Source organism: Cinclus cinclus, chromosome 2 (assembly GCF_963662255.1).
Source record: "Cinclus cinclus chromosome 2, bCinCin1.1, whole genome shotgun sequence".
Taxonomy (NCBI): Eukaryota; Metazoa; Chordata; class Aves; order Passeriformes; family Cinclidae; genus Cinclus; species Cinclus cinclus.
In genome coordinates, this window is record NC_085047.1 from 37687066 (window position 1) to 37708267 (window position 21202).

The window sequence follows — 21202 nt, forward strand, 5'->3', positions numbered from 1 at the left end:
AAACTCTACGCAATTAATTACTCATAGTGAATTCTCCTGTTGTGCAAGTGGTTTGATGAGGTATGTATATCTCAGATGAGCCATAGTGTGGGGATAATAAACACTCTTTGATGGAAAAAGAAAACTTTTCTGTTATTTTTTTTTGCACAATATATTAGAAAAATTTCCTCTGGCCTCTCTTTCTGAATAAAACATGTACGTGCATAAACACAAACATGTAGCATTGAAGGAATGAGAGTGGAAAAGTAGGTAAGGTACATTCTGTCATTTCCGTAAGGATGAGATGTAAGATTCACAGTGGAAGAGGATCTCCATGCATTTTCCAATGATCTAGCCTTCTCAAGGACATGATTTTTCTGTACACCTATAGTAGTACTACTCATACTGCCACAGCAAGAGCGAGTTTTCACTGATGGGCCAGTTCCCACTGTTCAGCCAAGTCCATGACACAGGAAAAAGGATATAGGGGCTTCAGGATTCACACAAACCCATTGACAATAGTGATGTCTTACACAGTTTGCAGTTTCACTTCCAAGTGAAAATTAACTCAGAACTCCTAAGCTGAAAGCAAACTAACATTCTTCAGTGAGTCCCATGTGATGAAAGTAGCCTATATCCAAGGATTTTATCCATGTGGCTATTTTGTTTCCACTTCTAAATTTCAAGAAAATTCTGAAGGAAATGTTCAACAGAAGGGAGGGATTGATTTACTCTAGCTTGCCCAATTCCAGTTCATCAGAAAGGACTCCACAAACAATGCAAGCTGGAGCTCAATCTAAGTTGATTTAAATTCAGCTCCTCTTGCTCCACCAAACTCCATCTCCATTTCAGTATTTGGGAACTGGCACCTTTTTACTGCAACTGTTTTTTCTGGAGGAGGTATCACAGTTCTTTCCCTGATGTTCCTGTCTTCTTAAAACTTTTCCTGCGGTCCTGTAATCAGAGGTATTAGCAGTAGATGGTTTTTGTAAATGTGTCTTCTTGGCAACAAGCGGCAACTGAGTTCTTTTAAAATACCACTCTGGGTCCTGCATGATGCCTACCTGAGTGTCTGGCCCTAAGCCCAGTCAAAAGCTATTCCCATATGTCTCTTCATGTTTTTTGAAAAAAAACCAATTACATCATCATGCAAAAGACCTATCCCTTCTGCATAGTTGGAATTTTGTTCAAAACTCAAGCATATGCGTCCCCACCTATAGTCTAACTATAACAATCTGTTGGTTCCACTTCCCATGAATCAGTACTAGAAACTATTAAGAAGCTTAAAAAGAACAGATTGTGCTTTTTTTTTTTCCAGATGAAGCTTAATATAGTACTGCACATAATAATACTTCAATCTGATAGGAAAGGGTCAGGCAAACTGCAGACATCTCTTGCTTCCTCTCCTGCCCAAATATTGAGCCAATTAAACTACCTAATCATAAACTATTAAGATCTTATGTGCATTGCACAGAAATAAACCAGTGATTTAATTCTTAAAATAATTAGTAAAACATACTGACATCTGCTGTGTCAGGTTAAAAGTTATCAATAGGAGGTGGAAAGTCTCTGCTGCCAAATGGAAGAACAAACTCTATTTTCTCCTGCCCAGGAATTTTTGGGATGTCATGTATACCTTTCTGCATAAAAGAGCTCTTTTATCAATAGCTGTACATGCAAATTGTTATCAGATAGTCCTTTTGTTTAAGAGATTTTCAGTGACCATAGGTGAGCATCAAACTTCAGGAGATATTTAAGATGTAGGATTGTTTCTGGCAGGTCACAGTGAAAATTCACAAAACAAAAGAAGAGGAGCCTTGAGTGTGTTGTGAGTGAAACAGAAGAAGTGCATTATGTCATTCATTAGACTGGTAATAATCATAACCTGTCACAAAGCACATTTATTTAAGCAGAAATGCTCTCATTTTTCTAGACAAGGAAGAGCAAACCAGAATAATATTCTATGTTGCATCAGAGACAAGGAAAATAAATCAAGTCAAGTTAAAATTTGCAGTATATGTTTTGCAAGAAATAAAGAGTTTCATTTTTCACTGGTTTCCATTTGCACCAAAAGGATGAACTTTGACAGAAATATTAAAAAAAAAGAAGGTACAGATTTGGTATAATTTTGAAAATGCATGTGGGAGTAATACAGTATATTTATGAAAAGTAACATGTTGGTTGATTAGCAGGATGATCTTCCCAAAAGTTGAGGATATGGGGGTGTTTCCCAAATGGAAATGTTAAAGGTGTCTTTGACATTTACAATTCAAATTAATCATGGAAAAACATCAGTAGTACCTGCTATTATCTGCTAGATATTTTCCACATATTACTCTTGTGACTATGGGTCTTTTAAAGTACCTCACTACCAAGAATAGGGGCATAAACCAAGTCTTTTGAGCAGCTGGAGCAACCACATGCCACTGATATAACATGATCAAAATCACAGCCTTCTGTGTAGTTATGTCTGCAAATAGAACATGACAATAGAATGTTATTTTATTCTAAAGGGTACAAACCAAATTAAACCAAAACACATATGCCTGAAATTCTGGAGTTGTCAGTGTGTGTTTAAAAAAAAGAAAGAAAACACAATTTCTTTTCATCTGATCCAAATACGTTATTTAAATGATTTTTAAATGGGATTTCAGTTTCTATATTAAATATATATGAGGAAAACAGCAAAAAAAAAGTTCATTTTTAAAGCAACCTATTAAAAACAACTTAAAGAGAATGGTTCCTCCAAATATATTCCACTTAAATATTTCCAGCTTGATTTTTTCCTTAATAATCACTTGGAGACTGGGCTGTTCCACTTCAATCATCTTGAGGGCTAGACAGCAGCTTCAAGACCTTTGGGCTCTTTCCTCATAAAATATTAAACATGAAAATCTGAATTTCATGGAAAAAAAAAAATATGCACACACTTTTGCATGGACAGGTTTGTCCAAGGAAATTGCTCCTCCAGTGAAGCAGATGGGGAATGCTGGCTGGGCTTGGAGAAACCTTCTGTATGCTCTGCTTGGCAAAGGAGTGGCACAGGGCAAAAATTCCATAAGGGATTAAATTAGGAATGTTACTTACTACATCCTTAAAATAGCTATACTTGCCTTCTGTAAGCACAGACAGTCTCAAAGGGATTCAAAGGACAAAATCTAGCATCTGAGACCTCATAGGGGACATAACCACTGATGCAGCTGGGACTCTACACTTAGCTGTCCATATGACAGTGGAGAATCATTTATATATTTTCTTGGATGTTAATCTTATATTTTCAAACTGAAAGTTCTTCAAACAGTACTTATCTATTACCAAGTACTCATAAAATTCAGACTCAAAAGGGTTGTCTATGTCCCTGTATATTGCCTACTACTGTTCAAGATATGTCAATATAAAGAAACATTAGTTACCATGATATCATGCTGGCTATAGGACTAATTTCCTTTTCTGTCAAGGGTTTTGAGGCCTTTAGCTTTCTACATTTCAGGACATCAAATGTTATCACAGTCACAAAAATGTTAGCCAAAAAAGCCCCCCCCACAGTCTTCTTAAAACTCAATTCCACTATGTGGAAATTATAGTATTTAATTTAGATATTGATCATTTTATTTGATAAAATAAAATATATGGACTCACTTTCTGCACTGTAAAATAAAATCAAACATGTATTCTGAATCAGGAAACTATCTTTATTTCTAAAGTAATTAGCTGAAATATTTGAACATTTAATGGCAAATTTAACATCTTTAATCAGGAAAATAATTAACTCTTCTCTGTGATGTTAAGTTTCAGCTACTAGCTATTTTCTGACTAGAAGTTCTCATCCAAAGGCATTTAGACCAGCTCTATTCATAAGGCATTTGTTTACCTAACCAACTTTTAAATTGTTTTAGGAAAGTAACACATAATACACTCCAAACATAACTGTACTCAATTAATTTAAACAAATTTGTTCATTATGTCCTCATCTAAGACAGCTGATAAGTATCAGTTTGATATCAAAGTCTCTTCTCTCTCATCTTCTCTGGGCTATTTTGAAATAATAAATTAATTTCTCAAGATAATGATGACCTAGTTTCACAGTTTACTGCAACCCCCCCCCCCCCCCCCTTTTAGTTATTTTTAAATTATCACCTCATAACTTTAAAAGACAAACTCATTTAAGCATTGCTGTTATGTGAGCAAAGGGAGCAGTGTGGAAACAGCCTTTTCTGTATGCTTCCTTTGATCCCTCCTGCTGACTGGAATGTCTGCAGCTTTGTGGCTCTTGCCCACTGAGAAATGTTTGAAGTCCTACATGATGCTAATGTCTTCTAGAGGATTTAAAGTCTGACAGCTCTTGCAGAGACACGCTGCCTTCTGTGACTGCTCTCCATGTTTTCAGACTGTAGACATTAAGATTTTTCTGTACCTTCTATTTGGGAAATGGCTCCTTCTATCTACCTGACTCTAAGACATTTCCATTAATAAAAGAACAGTTCCTAGTGGACACCAGGGATGTTCAACTTTTCTTACATTTTTCTTCAGGGTTATACTTCCATTTTTGTTTGGTTTTCATGTAGAAACCACAACTTCTGAGACTGGCAGTACGGAACTGCAGGCTGTTTCTTCCAGGAGACAAAAGCTAAGACAGAATGGAGAGGGCTTCGCAGGGGGAACTCTTTTGTCTATGATTCTGTATCCTTCATTGTGGGTGTAGTGAATTCCCAAGGAGTTCAGCTGCCTGGGGTTTATTCACTGGCATTTGTACTAGTCCCAGTTCTAATTTAGGCTATCAATTATTATATTTCTCGAAAGAGTTGATCCGTTCTACAAATTAACAACATTACACTTCTGTAAATTCACAAACTGGAACATAACTTCATGTAATATTAATTCTTAACTCTGCTATGTTTTGCATCTGGTCTTTTCTGAAATACACATGATGTCCTATTTTGCTGATACAGTAGGTGAGCAATTCCAGAAGTCATCCAGCAAAAGGAAGAATAATTCAAAGATTATTAGATTCCAAAGGTTTTCAATTAATCTTGAGTTTTCTGCTAAGTGCCTTTTTCTCTGCCCTCTGTCCTCATATGTGAAATGAAGGTAAAAATGGCTCCCTGATGGTGCTGGTGCAAGAATAAACGTATTATGGGAAACAAACAACTGCAGTGAAAGAGCACTATCTATACTGGTCAGACTGAATGAAACATGTCAGTTTTGCCACACAAAAACTCACTTTTGCTTTGTTGTAATAATGATCACATCATGTTTATTGTAGTAAAAATCACTGTTTGCCTAACATTCATTTAAAAAACAATGCCTAAAATTTCCCAACAGTAGCTGAAGAGGATGGCAAGGCTGCTCCAAAGAGTACACCTTATTTCCACTCTAAATGATTATGTACATTCATATTCAGAACCTTCATTTGGGACAAGAGGGAGTTTTGTGACTTTCTCAGTATGAACTTAAGAGAACAGTGAGGTCTACCAAGAATCCATGAATATCTAGTATGGCAACTGGAAGGCAGGTTTATTGACTGCATTTTCTGGAAGTGCTTGTCAAAAGGGTTTGAAGGGGAAAATATATGAAGTTTCTTGGGGTATATTTATAATTCTTAGAGTGTAATGCGAAGGATGAGAAGACCAGTACTGTGGGACCAGCTACTGTTCTCATTTCAGGAACATATTGGATAATTGTTGCCTCTTGGTGGATAACAAAGGATTCTTACAAGAATATTTGAAAAATGTATTTGAGTTTGTTGGGGTAAAGGTGGTTTTTGAAATATACCTTCACATATCACTAGGACATTAGGATCCTGAGCTTTGGGATGCAGAAACTGAAGAAGGAGAAATAGAACAGGGCTGAAGTCAAGAATATGATCTTCTTCACTGTGGGGGTAACTGTGCACTGGAACAGATTGCCCAGAGAGGGTGTGGAGTCTCCCTCACTGCAGATATTCAAGAACCATCTGGACACAATCCTGTGCCATGTGCTCTGCTTGACCAGGGAGGTTGGACCAGATCACCCCACTGTCCCTTTCAACCTGAACCTCTTTGTGATTCTGTGATTTGATGAATTTCAGAATAAGCTGCCCTATAGCAAACACGTAATTAGTTACTAAAAATTGCAAAATTATTTTTGTTTTACGAGCTCTCAGCAATAGTGGAAATTTCATGGCTATCTTAAACAATCTGTTCAAAGACAAACTAGTCTTTTCATAAGTTTCTCTTCCCTGGCTCTTAACCTGTTTTTCTATTGTCTCTTTGAATTTGACCCCACTAAATATTTTCTATCAAATATGAGAATAGCTTCTCAAATTGATGTTCCCAGAAGCCCTGAACAGTTTTTAAGATAATCACCACATGTCCACCTAATTTTTTAAAGATTAAACAAGTCCAGTATTCTCGTTTTCTTGTGAGTGATTGCCAATTAGTTTATATTGTCCAGACAGAATAATGTGTAGGTTTTTTCAAGATATGGTGCTTTCTAATATTGTACTTTGCCTGGGCAGAATAGAATTGAAATACTATTTCATGCTCAAAAACTCATTACCTCTTTGTGCATTTTCAATAGGATATTTACCTTATTTAAAAATGGAATGACACTGTTGACTCAAGTATAACTTGTGATCCATTTTAATAATCTAGGTCTTGTTTTCTGCAGAATTGCTTCTCAGTCAGCTGCTCTTCATCCACTATGCAAGTGTTAGAATATTCTGTTCTAGGAGCAGTGTCATGCAACATGGTACTCTTTACAGATTTAATAACCATACTCTGTGTATCATAATTCAAATCAGTAGACATACAATTAAAAATAGAATCAAGGCAGATCTGTGAGAAGGCCATTAAACTTATGTCTCCTGGAACGTAAGAAATACAGTTTTAACAATGATTTAAGTTCTGTTTTGCACCTAACAGAGGGCAGTTAGATTCAGTCTCTTAGTATATGGTTTCAAGATAAAGTCACTCATTCCGCACAAATGTTCTGAACTGGATACTCAGTTGGCTTGATATGATTTATTTTTAAGAATACATTATCCCTTTTTTATGACACCAGAAGGCATGTACACATTTCTTACAAAAAATGTTTATTTTTTGCAGAAGTGAAACATGGTTGGTAGTTTTACCTTGTTTCAGATTTTTGGAAGGTTATGTACCTCAGATAGGTTTTACCTAAGAGGTCATTAAACATATATGCAATTATTCCAGAGTGCTGAGGTCCCCTAGGAGGACACTGAGTAGAAGCCTTTTGGCCTAAGCAATCAGAGAACCTGAAGCTCTTTTTGACTGAAGTTTGAATTCAAGTTTGAATGAGATGGCTTCATGTGATGTGTTAAACACTGTCATCCATCATATTAGCTTTGACCTTAGTGATCTGAAAAGGTAATAAACAATGTTAATGAAATTTGCAAATGGCTTTTACCTGGACAGTGCTGAGGATGCCAGACAGCACACAGAAACATTGTAAAGTTTCCCAAAGACACTATTGACTTGATGAGAAATTGGGCAAAAGAAAAAGGTTATTTGTCACATTTAAACAAAAATTCTGGGAAAATTAGCCAAAAGATTCAAAATTATTCCATAAAATTAAACATTCCTTCCTGTAATGCTAAAACAAAATATTTTAATTATTGGAATTGCTTGTAGTCTTTTTCTTTATAGAATTTCCATTTGCTAGGAATTAAAAAAAATTACTTTTCCTTCAGAGCTGCAGTTTAAAAAATCAAGGTATTAGAGACTGTATTCTCAACAACATCTAAAGTTAATTTTTATGTTGTTCCTGAACATATATATATATTTAAAAGGGGTAGAAATATCCCTAATATTACATTCCTTTCAGACCTATACCCACAAAGCACAACTAGTTCCAAAAGGCTGTGGCAGGAGACCTTCCCTGTGTGATTTTACAAATTAATTGTAAATCTAAAGCTGCCTGGATGTAGTTTACTTAAAGGTGTAACTGAGGAACACACAGAAAGAAGAAGCAGGAAACAGACAGAGATGTCAAATGTTTTGGGTTTGTTTTTTTTTTTTCTGGCCATATTTAAAACTTCCTCAGAACTTCATTTTTATTCTTACCTGTTCAAAAACATCAACTTACAAGGCTCTAGCAAATTTCGTGGACCTGTTTAAGGACCTGATATTGCATTTAGTGGCAGTGTTCATCAACAGTGAAGCACTTCATTATAAAATCTTTTTAATGAAAAAACACCGGGGTAAATATCAGGAGAAGGGAGAAAAGAAATAAAATTAAATTATGAAAGAAGAAAACAAAACCAACATTATACTCTTGATTTACTTTTTTTTTTTTTTTAAGTATTATGTACAAAAAGTTGACAATATTCTTCATGATTTTATCCTGAGGTTAAATTTCATCTGAGATCCCTATTGAGTGTAAAGCTCAAGGTTGGGGAAGCAAAAATCCTTTTTGTCATGCATACACTTGGCACATTGTATTGACTTCAGATATTAACGCAGATCATAAAAATCAACACACACCACAGGAGCAGTTGATTTTCCAAAATATCTGACCAAGGTGTACCATAGCAGGCAGTGTCCATATTAGGTAATAACTAAAGAAAATTTCTCCTGCAAAGGCAGTACAGACACTGGTACCATATGTACCAGTCAGAAAGAAATAAGAAAGTGGATGAGGGCAAATTTTTTAATGTGTTGCTTTGTCGATAAAGCAAAGTATTGGGTAGACAGATAGATAAACTGGTATATATGCCTATAAATGGTATATTAGAAATGATCATGATTATAAGTGCAGCTAGTACTATTGTTTGCAGGCCCCTGCTAAGATCTTGACCTTACCATGCTAAGCATGACACAGTGTCAGGGTAAGAGAGCTCCTTTTCTAAAGCACATAATTCCATATATAAAGGAAAAGAAAAGAATGGGAATAGAAATAGAGTCCCATTAAGATAAAAAAATAAAAAGTACCTGCAAAATGTCAGGCATCTGATTATTTATAAAGGAAAACTAGTTGAATTTCCCACTATAATGCTTGCTGGTTGTGATCTTAACCTTGTCAGTTGGGATCTTGAGTCATTCTCCTCAGCACTGCCTTTGTTCCATTCACAGCAAATGGAGTGGAACCAGCAACTGCAAGAGATGATACACCTATCCACCTCACACATCTTTCTTTTTTTTTTAATAGATGAGTTGACTAGAGTTGCAGAATGCATAATTTGGTTTGCTTAGTTGCCTAATTTTCAGATATCCAAAGAAACCCATCCAAAACGTGCAAAATCATAGAATCATAAATCATGGAGTGGTTTGAGTTGGAAGGGACCCTCAAAGCTCATCTAGTCCAATCTCCTTGACATGGACAGGGGCACCTTACACTTGATATATTGCTCAAAGCTCCTTCCAATCTCACATTGACTCTGGCCATTCTCATTCACTCATCTAATTCCAAGAAAATCTTTCCTCTCTCTCCTCACAGGGAAGATCTTCCTGATTTTCTGGGTATTTTTTGACCAGGTGTTCAATGTAATTTTGGACCTGAAAAATAATGTTTCTCACCTTAAGAATAAATTGCCAGCTCTAGTAAGAGTGTCATCATGGAAATTATATAGTCCTTCACATAAGGGTAGGAAACTGAGTCAGAGAAGGAATCAAATACTAGATTTAGGAAATTTTATGCTATTAGGTTGCAGTGAAAGAACTGGGATACTGAGAAAATCTTTGCAAATATTGGTAAACCTGTCCTCCCAACATTTCTGTGAGCTTTTTTTGGTTCCACTGGCTGATTTTGCATCAGGGGAAATTAAATTAAAAAAAAAAATTCTTCCAAGTAATATTTTATAAGCTGTAGGTGATAGAGAACTCTCTTTATCTTCTTTCAGATATCTCAGCACCAGCTGTGAAAATTTAACATGTTTGTTATAGAGTGGCTGGTACGCCTTTCATTATTTGCATTACAGTCAAAACTGTTGACTCATGACTACCCAGACCATTGGAATAATATGTAATCCTCCATACTTTGAAATGGTTGACTCAGCAAAGCTAGCTACTTTTAATTTTAAGCAGTTAGGGCAAAAAATTGCCCCTTATTTCAATGCAGCTTAGATGTCTGTTTACTTCCTAATCCTTTACATACATGTGTTGAGATCCTAAGCCCCAGTTAACCATTGCTCCATTCATGTAACTCCATCATGACAAGCCCAGTTTTAGATTATGTTAGACAGTGAAAACAAACGTTTACTCCAAAGAGAGACAGAATCTCCATACCTGAGGTGCATAACAGAATTTCTTCACCTTGGATCCTTCTCAGGAGTTAGTTACATCTAAAGCTCGTTTTCCCTTCTTATTTGAGGACATGATGAACTCATCCTTCCTTTGCAATTTACCCTCACTGTTATTTATCCTCAGTCTAAAACAGATATGTCTCCAATAGCTTTTTCATTGTCTTCATAACATTAGTAATATTCTTGTCAAGTTCAATGAAATACTAGCTAAAAGGCAGATCAGTTCTTGTGGCAAGCTTCTCTGATTTTTCAGACCTCTTTGCATTTCTATTACCTCATCAGCTGTAATGGTGTGTTTACTTAAAAAAAGGCCACAGCCATGTGGAATGTGGATGTTATAAAATGTACCAGCACTTAAGAGGGTGCAGAGGAGCCACTGAACACATCACAGTTGAGTGCTCAAACAGCACAAGGAGTAATGGACCACAATGAGCAGGTATCACAGTATGTTAATCTCAGTGTAAAGTAGATTTGACTCTAAGTAATGATGTTCCCGCTTGGACCAGATTCCAAAATTAGTGCAGAAAGCAGCGAGCTCTCTAATCTGCTGCCAGGTCATCAGGCACTGGCTTGAACAGATGCTCCTATGGAATTTATTGTATGAAAGAAGGAACGCCAGTTAATCTGATTTACAAGGTTATGCATAATATTTCTGCACCACAGATTTCCAATTTGTTATTAGCAGACAGCTTTAATTCTCCAATAAATACATTTGAGAAGATTTGCACTGGGCTTTGTTGGTATGTACAAAAAACTGCTTTGCAAAGATCCCTATCCCCACAGAACGTGTATAATTTGTAATTCTGGAAAGTACATGAATAGTGGAGGCAATTTTAACCAACATCTGCAATGAGCTGTAAAAATTAGTAAAAAATAACCTTAACAAGGCTGGCAGGTGGAAATCTGCAATGATGCTGCTGGTCTCCAAATGACTGCAGTCCTCCCTATATGTGTTCCTGTGTCAGTAGACTCCTGAATGTTTGTCAGCTTTTCATTACTATATATTGTAGCATTGAAGACAGGATTTGCTTTGGGTATTGCTCCTGCATAGAAGTTAATGAAGTAAAGCTGATTTTCTCTCAGTATAACAGTTAAAGGCAGAAAATTCTGATTTAAGTTGTGCAAACTTCTCTGTATTTTCAGGATATTTTTGATGGTGTATGAAAGAAAAAAAAAATAAATTCTACTTCTTTTGGCAATTTTTACTTTTTTTTTTCTTACTTGGAGAATACTATGTGCTTTACATGATTTATTTAGGTATCTGCTAATCTGCTCTGTTATCTCCATTTTACCTGTAATATATAATTATGTGACTATACCCTGCTTGACAACAAAGTCTGTTTGCTTTCAATGCCCCTCTCCTTTCAGAAAGATTGGATATTGAAACCTTCCCATGAAATTTCCAAGTTAATTTTCAGCATCTGAAGGTTTCAAACAGAGAAGGTTCTGCTGTGGACATCTCAATGTTATCTTTCATAACAAAAGAAACACATTTTTTATGTTTTCACTAAATTAGTCATTTGCTTTTTTTTAAAGCAAATTCTTCAGAATTCTCAAGAAGAGCAAAAATGTGGGGTGTAATTTTGTTTCTCCTTTAAGGTTTAATAAAATAAATTTACTAGGAAGGTCTACTGTTAAAATCATGCCTTTAACCTGATGTCAGGTAATAACCAGGAGGATATCTGCAGTGGTGTCTTGTCCCTGCGAAACTACAATATGCTGTCACTTGAACATGGCATCATGTGCTCTCATCTTTCTCTAAAGGACAGAACCCAGACCTGTGATATAAGGGAGATGGCAAAGTGCCTCCAGCATTCTGAGACATGGCAGAGAGCAGTCAAGGAGTAATCAGCAACTAAGTACCAAAGGAATACCAAGAGGACAAATGAGGATTTTGGTGCCTTGAGGAAGATTTTAGTTTGTGCCTGTGGAAAGTGTGGTCAGTATCATCTGTTGCAACTAGATTTGATTAATGTCTAGAGAACCCAGTGACACCATTCCCTCTTTGCTGCCATTCACAATTGCTTTGCCATCATCTGCTTCACTCTAATGAACAAAAGCCAGGATCAAAGGAGCATGATCCATTGTACTAATTGCTGTAAAAAAAAAAAAAAAGAATAGATTTTCAGTCCCAAAATATTCAAAATATGTGACAGAAGAGAAAGATACAATAATTTAAAAACACAAAAAGGAGTGGGAGTTGAGAGAAACAAAATATGTTTTGCATAAAAATCAGAATTTCTACCAGGCAAATTCTCCCTATAAACAGATAAGGTCACAGTGTGCCAGTATGTTCACTTTTTTTTCTTTACATTAGCATTGGCTAGCAATTTTCCATCCAAATAATGGAGCTTCTAGATTCCAGTCCACACAGAGGAATGAGACACTCCAAATTATCACTTCTGTAGGCCATAAAAAAAAGTTAATTTAAATTTTGAGTAGGCTGAAAACACATCCATCCCATGAGGACATGAATGTTAATTTAGGTTGAACAGCTAATGGGGTTTTGCTCTAACTTCATTTAAGGTTCCTCAAAAACCTTTGGCATTTATTCATGCTCTTGTAAGCATCAACAGGACATTAAAAGAATAGTGACAAAGCTGAGTAAAATGATCAGAATAAAATTTAAATATTCTTTAAATGAAACAAGACTTACTCAAACTAGAGACAAAATAGATATAAAACAAAAGACATATATAAGACATATATAAGACAAAAAAAAATACACTAAGGAGCATGGAAGCTGAATTAAACCATGAAGAAAACAATACTAAATCTATTTTCACAAACTGATAATAATTAGTAGTAATAACTTTCCCTTTTATTGAATGAGTCATTAATGAATCTCTAAGTGCTAGTTAAAAATGAATGTTCATATTTCCTCATGCTCCCTGCTTTGGTACCTGAGACACAATATGATCAAAAAAATGCTCCAAGCTCCTTCTTTATGCAACTGATAGCCTACAAAAAACTGTAGCAGTCCTTTGCTTCCCAGGTTATAAATCTAATCTGCTGTTTGTCCGTGCTTTACTGAAGAGTAGAGAAATTTTTGAGAATTATCATTATCTTGGTTTAGTTTTTCCATTTCCTGGCCAATGCCAGGTTTGGGTTTGCCAATTTTAAATATATTTACCTTTTGTTGTGAAATAGAATTAGGAGTAAGAGCAAAGCAGACTTAAAAATTAATATGGGATAAAGAAAAACTTTATAAGTAACACAAAGAAAAATAATAATGTATTCAGAGCAGATCTTGAGACCACTTCCTTCTTCCTCTTTTTCATATCTTAACAACTACAGAGACACTTCAGTCAATTCCTTACTTAGAGAAACTTTTCAATTCACTTTAGGAAGAAGAGCATCTTTTTGTTTAGCTATAAGGATCTTTTTCAAGAGAGGAAATAACCAGTTCTCTCCTGACTCCACTTTTTCATGAATAACAACCGCCCGGGATCGCAGTCATGAAGCTCCTCTCACCTTCACAGCCTTCCCAGAGCTGTGCTTGTGGGCCATGTCAAAGTCATGGGGTATTACTTTTAAGGATGAGCTACTTAAAGGCAAAAGTTCTCTTCAGCTCACTTCTCTCTGTTCATACTTCATTCCCAGGAACAGAGATCTCCCTTTTTCCCTCGGAGCAAAGGATCTTCCAAACACTTCACACCTCACCCCACCTCCCATGTCTTTTTCCATGGTTTAAAGCAGTTTTTTTAGTGTAGTACAGTCCACTCCTATAACTTACAAAAAAATATTTCAGCCAACCTTCATGGCATCTCCTCATTCTCCTTCCATCTAGAAACTTAGCTTTTGCTTCATTGACTTTGGTGTATCCTTTCTATTTTTCTACATCTCACCCAAGGAAGGACGGAAAGTCTGTAAGTCTTATCTAAGCATTGGTAAAAAAGTTAAGATCTCCCACAGAAGTTGCAGGGGCTGTGCCAGGCCATGCCGGAGCTGTGTCAGGATCTCAGGGTGCCCAGGCCACGCTGGAGGGGCAGGACGAGAACTGCAAAGTGCACGCAGAGGAGAAATGGGTGCCAAGGCCGTGTGTCCATGGCTTTCCCCCGGCGCTGCCCGCCCCCAGCTCCAGCCGCAGCCCGGGGGTTCTCCCTCTGCCCTGCCCAGCACACAAAGCCCTGGGGGCTCTCCCGAACCGGGCCCGGCTGCCTCCCCCCAGCCCGTGAGGGCGGCCGGGCGGGCTCGGCCACCCCAGGGCTGCTCCGAGCCGGGGCAGGGCAGGGCAGGGCAGGGCCCCCCGAGCCACGGACACACCGGGAAAAGGGCCAGGATCCCAGCAATGGGCTCGGCTTCTTTTGGTTATCGGGGCTCCTGGTTGGAAACGGGGCCCGGCAGCTCCTGAGCCCAGCCCTGCCTGGCCCGGGCCAGGTCGGTGTTACCTTGGGAGGGGCTGGAAATGAACGAGAGCTTTCCCGGGGTTTACTTGCTTCAAATGTGATTCACGGAGCGAACCGACTTTTCCAATTGGTTTCTCAGGCTGCTGACAACTAAACCAGCCTTCAATTGGTCCCATCAATTCACAGAGGAAGTTCTCATGGAGGAAAACTTCCTAGTATCCCCTCCCCTCAGGTGCTTTCAAGGTAAAACCAGCAAAATCATGCTCACAAGTTATATGCATGTTGCAGCAAAGCCACTGCAGCACTGTATTTCATATTTTTGTTGGTATGAAGTGCTGTGTGAAGTTCTGATTTGAGCAGGATGCCTTTCCTATCTCACTTTTATGCCCTATGGCTTTGAATGAGTTGAAGGTCCAGTCATCATTATTCATCTGAGAAATTGGAATTAGGCAAAAAGGGAGAGCCATGTGATTATTCAAACTACATGGCACCATGGAAAGTCAAGGGACAGCATTAGGGTTTCAAGAAACTGAATATAATCACTGCTTAATTTCTGCTCACAATTCAGGTGAGACATAGCAGGCCCTCAAGGGCCATTCCAAAATATAAATTAATAATTAACTTAAATAATTAATCAATTGATTGACCATATAAAGCATATGAAGCTAAACTGTTTTACAGTAAAACAGAGAAGAAAGAGAAATGCCTGAGGAGTCTAAGGACTAATCGAACAAAATTGCTGAAAACACACACTCCAGTATGCAACCTCTAGCTCTGCGGTTGAATTGCTTTACTAGTCAACTGTTTTCTGGGCAGAGAGAGCATTTGAAAATAGCCCTGTGGGCAAAAGTCTTGACATAAAATTTTTTACCCTGAGATCTGGCATCATTTGCACATAAAGCTTATCCAAGAGAAATACCCTCTTTCCTCCTTTAAATAGTGAAGAAAGTAAAAAGTGGTTTTGGAATAGTTGAGCTTCTGATGTACCATGTTGATGATGAAACTTGTTTTAAACTTTTGGGAGATTGAGTCATATATGTGCAGTAATAGGGCTACTCTCCTTAGACTCTTTGATAATATCCTCTCAGAGCAATTTCTACCTTTAACCCCAAATTAATATACCTGGAAACCAAGTTAATTTGATTAAAATGGCAAAACCTTTCAAAACTGGGTAATATGCATTTTGCTGTATTTGGCAATAACTGTTGAAATCTGAGAGGGTTGTGGTTGTCGGGCCACGAGAAGATAAGGCTCCAGGGAGAACATACTGAAGCTTTTTAACTTATTATGGGGACTTGCAAAAAAGGCAGAGAGAAAATTTCTATGGGGGCCTGGAGAGACAGAACAAAGGGCAATAGTTTTAAACTGAAAGAAAAGGCTTTGATTGGACATAAAGAAGAAATACTTTACTGTGAAGATGGTAAGATACTGGCGCAGGATGCCCAGAAAGGTTCTGGATACCTCACAAATTTTTCAAGGCCAGGTTGGATGGGATGTTGAGCAACCTGGTCTAGTGGAAGGGTTCCCTATCTATGCTAAGGGGTTGGAACTAGCTGTTCTCTGAAGCTCGCTTCCAATTCAAACTATTCTATGATTCTATTAATTTATCTAATCAGTGCCTGCATATATAACAGAAATAGAACCACTTAAACCTCAAGAGAAGTACAGATACAACTTTTTTATTGTTTACTGCCCCAGTTATTTACTTATTCTATTAAAAACATAAATTTTGTTGAAAAAGACAATGATCAGTTATGATCAGGTATTGTATCCCTTATGTGACAATCTAACAATTCATGACATAGCTGGAATTCTTTCATTTGTAGTAATGTAAATAATGATTGTCTTAAATTTTTAGATAGCAAAATCTTTTGCCTTATATGCTCCCTTCAGTTCTCTATTCTTCACATAATGCACCAGTGTTTCAGGACATATGGAACAGAAATTAGGAGTACTTTCTTTTAAATTCTACATTTTTGATTTTACAATCATGTCAGTGATTATCCTGAGGTTTAGTTATCTGAATAGGCCATGAGAAACTACTAGATATAGAATGAGAAATTCCAGATGTGACAGAAAACAACCTGAGAAGCTGACAGAAGTCATAGATGTCCCATGAATATGCCAGTGGTCTCAAAATATGTGGTTATTTTCACTATAAGATCTGAAAACCCACATGCTTTCGGTGAAGATGCTGAATATTCATTTTGAAATAGTATATAAGCCAGGTACAAAAATCATTGCAAACTTCCTGCATAACATTATACTTGGCAAAATTCAAGCTTATTGTTCTTCTAATATAATCTCATTATTTAATCAGGACATAGAGCACCCTTGAGTGATTAATAAAACCACAAGTATCAGAGAAAACTGTTAACCATAAACCAAGTAAACCTGATTATGGAATATTTTCCTTGTTTTGACAAGCAAACTGAAGCAGGAAAGCCTTTCTAGATCTCTTATGTCACAAAATTTTACGTTTCAGTTTTGGACCCTTCAAATTATTTTATCGTTGAGGAGAAATCCACCATTGGATATTTCAGACTAAACTCTCAACATACGAGATCTTTTCTTTCCACAGTGTATCTCTTTTGTTTTTCAAACTTTATGTCTTGCATGCAGTGAACAAAGTTGTGCCACATTTGTCTTTAGTGTCAGACACTGAGTCCAGATTTTGTGTATAACAAAGTAAAAATTACACTTCACTTTGAAGCATCAACATTTGGTTTAAGATGAAAATGCAAGGTAAAGTTTAAGATGTCTGAACACTTTGGGTAAAGATTATTCCAGAATTATAAAGATATAAGCACATAAATGCATAGAAAACTAGATAACGATACTCCTGAATTTATTATGCTCTTTCCATTCATCTCATATTGGAAATCTTTTGCAACTAGAGTTTGGTACACCATTATATGGGGACTACTCAGAATTTATTAAATCACAGTACATTATTGTAGACTAGCTCATGGATTATGCTGTCAGGCCTGTTCTGTACCATGATACAGGTAGAATATATCCTTTCCAAAGGATGTGACAATATCATGTTGATCTCTATTGCTTCATGGCTGCTTTTTATAAAAGCAAAAAGAGCTGAGGAATCGCAAAATGTATCATATCTGCAAGTTAATTCAGTCTAAAAATAGGGGACTATTTCCTGAAAATGTATGCATGTGTGTATAAGAACAGATATAATTCTTGCACTTAAAACTATGAAAGCATTACCTAAGAATTAACTACTATCTATGCCTTTAAAACCCTGGAAAGTAGATAAGGTTTAAAATTATTTCAAACATCCTATACAAATTTTTTGAAGGTCATACTAAACTGCTTTGTGAAAGAAAATCATTTCTGGAACATGAAAGCCTAGATTACCTGGTCCCTATAGACTTCAGTAATTGTTGACCATTTTACCAGCAAAAGCTCTGGAATAATAGACCACCTAGTAAATTCAGGACAGATTTTCAGCCTTCAAACTGAATGAGCTGTATGGCGTTACTAGGTCTCGCAAATCTCTGTGCTATATCAGCTCAGATTTGGCAGTTTCATGTCCTTTCATTCTGTTATTTGTTAATACATATTGGCAGACATCACCATCTCAGATTTCTGTGTGTTTCACTTCAGAACAGCTGCCAAGATAATACATCTCAGTCTGATGGCATTTCATTGATGTGGACATAGCATCCTCAAGGGAGTCTCCTCAGCAAAGATGCTGTTTATCAATGCAGACATCTATCTATGGTAGCTAAATGTATCTCTTTCTCTCTTGCATCATAAAGATTTAGAAAAGCTGACACGTTCCAGTGGGAGTGCTTTTGTGCTTATCACATGCAGAGAGATTCTGGAAGGACAGCTTGCCTTTTAGAAGTGCAAAAGAATATATTCTGCAGCAGAATATATAAATTTCTGCTCCAAATACTAACAGATTATCAGTAATTCTAACAAATTTGAAAAGAACTGTTATGATCTGGGCTGCTTACACTTTTTAATGTCTCTCTGCCATAGTACTTGTTTACACTTCTAGTTGTTTTTCCTCACAACTCAGCTTCTCCTCTCTCACTCTATCATCTCTCACTGTCCTGAAATATCAATTTCATTTTTGATCAGACTGTAATGTCAGCCTCTTCCACCTGCTTATTACATTTTTAAATAGATACTTTTTTGAGCTCTGTTACACCTGGGAGAAATGCTTCATAGAAATCTTCAAGCTCACTCTGTAAACCTTTTTAATGATGCACCCAAAGCTCAATAATTATTTCATTGCTGGAGCATGAAGAATACAGTATTGCCTGTCATGTTGTCAAATTCTAGTTTCCTTGAGTTTCCACATTATATACTCCAATGGAATATAAATAGAATTTATTCAGGGAAGAAAACCTCACTTCCCCTCACCTATAAAGTTCCCTGCCTTTGAAAGAAGTTCACTCTGTTCTTCATGGTATCTTTTGACTCTCACCTGCCTGACAGCAAAAAATCAGGGTAAAAGTCCCAAGTGTCAAGGATGTGTTTGGTGAAATTTAAGTAGATCCTGGAATTGCCAGTAGGATGCTAAGGAAACAAAACAAATATATGAAGGTATATACTACGGGCTATGTTGACTTGTACTTTTGGTGGAACAGGGAACTCCAGCATTGCCTCCAGAGACATCCACTCTCCCTACTCAGTCAATAGTAAAAAGCAGGATCAGTGAAACATGTGGAATGGATAGCTTACTTCCATACTTCATAGGATCCTGTCTCTTTCCTCTTGTGTATGCAAGCATAATGTGCAGACTGGGTTGTTATTTGTTTCAATTAGGAGCATATCAAGCCAAAAAAAAAAAAAATAGGGATATTGTGCCATTGTATAAGTGATGCAGACCAAAATTTACAATCATAGTTTACAGTCTTTACAGCAAAAAAATTATTTTAGCAGCATGGTGTGCTGAAGGGTTTCATGTAAATGAGACAAATACTGTAAGGGAAAAAAAAAACAAACAATCTTTACCTTTCACCATACAACTAGCAAATATATTCTTTAGCCAGAGTATGAGTTTGATTGTGAACAATTTAAACTTTTATTATTTCACTGGAAAAAGGACCAGACCATGTAAATACAAAGTGACAGAACATTTATAGGAGCCACCAAATTTAGTTGAAAAAGTAGCCCAATATCTACTCTTATGTGCCTTGTGAACATAAACTGAATTTAGAAAACAAGAGTTTGAAATTTTCTGAAGCATTAGTGAAAGTAATATCAACGTTCAAGATGCTTAGCCACCTTTCTGCTTATGGTATCAACACAAATCCATCAGCTTATGTCTTCACTGAACCACACAATTGAAATAGTACAGAAATATTATTCTTAAACACTTTCATGGGGGATAAATATAATTTTGTGATATCACTGGTGAAACACCTCAGGTTTTGTAACAATTCGCATCAGTTAAGAGAAGTCAAAATACATTTAAGGAAAGGGTGATATGATCCCACAAACAACTGACCTGAGCTGATCAAGTATTTAGAAAAGTATTTTAAAAGCATGTTCCTGTAAGTTCTGTAGGATTAGTTTTTAATATTCTCTACAATAACATAACTATTTTTAAAAAAGACGAGTAGGTTATTCAGAGTTCAGAATCTAAGGTGGATTTCTACCATGCTTGGAAAAGAGCATAGCTAAATATAGTTTCATTCTACTAGGAGTCATAATAAAGTTTTCAAATTATAAACATATCAAGCTAATTAAATCTCCTGACTGCTCTCAAAGTGAACACTCAGATGTATATTCAATCACAAAAGAGCCTAACGTATTTCGTATACCTTTCCAGTTTTATAAATTTTCTCTTTTATATTCCAATATTTGCTTCAAAGCCAGTTTATCGAGCAGCTCAGAGTGCAAACCCCCAAGTAAAGAAATTATTTTCCATACAGGAAATTTTGAGGTCTCCTTTGGGTGTTTGCCTATTCCTAAGCACAAATAAGGCCCCATGGCTTGGTTTCTGTGTGATGTTTAGGCTCATCAGAGTTGGTCAGAAACTAAAACAGATGGCAGTGGTCCGAAGGAGATACAGATGGACCTGAGATTGACAGGAAATATGAGCCCTTATAACAGGATAAAATTTACTGAGCTGAGCAAATGTATGTGAGATGGGCTGGATGATATCTAAGGGGCCTCAAGAGATTATCAGAAAACTGGAACCTAAAGGAATTAAGCAAAACCTAAATAGAGGAGCATAGATAGCATAAAAATAGGCATGTTGACATCAAAAAGCCAAAAAGATAACATTAAATTGAAGGAACAGCTTAATTTAAGGACTATCAACAACCTCTTTCCTGAGAGAAATGAATTTTTTCCTCCCCCTGCATTTAGGACTTTGAATGGAGGCTGGCACTGCATCTACATGCCAGGACTATGGTGCATTTCTCCTCTCCCCTGTGTGCTGGAAAAAAGCTGGGGAATACTTCCAGTAATAAATTGCCTCCATGATCATCCCAAAAGCATGATCTTGTCCCTGCAGCTGCCAAAACAGGTTGGTGATGTATTGTAATATGTGATGGCCTCACATATGTAATATCAGCTGGCCTCAATATGATCACTTTCTTCCTTAAAATGGATCATTGGTTTTGATTGTTCTGATTTTAGACCTCTTCCAAGG

At 36.8% G+C, this 21202-nt stretch overlaps 1 protein-coding gene across 3 annotated transcripts in view; it reads right to left on the reverse strand.

Annotated features, from left to right (window-relative positions):
- Positions 1 to 21202, reverse strand: part of GRM5 (glutamate metabotropic receptor 5) — a 218964-nt gene that overhangs the window by 121582 nt on the left and 76180 nt on the right. The window lies entirely within an intron of this gene.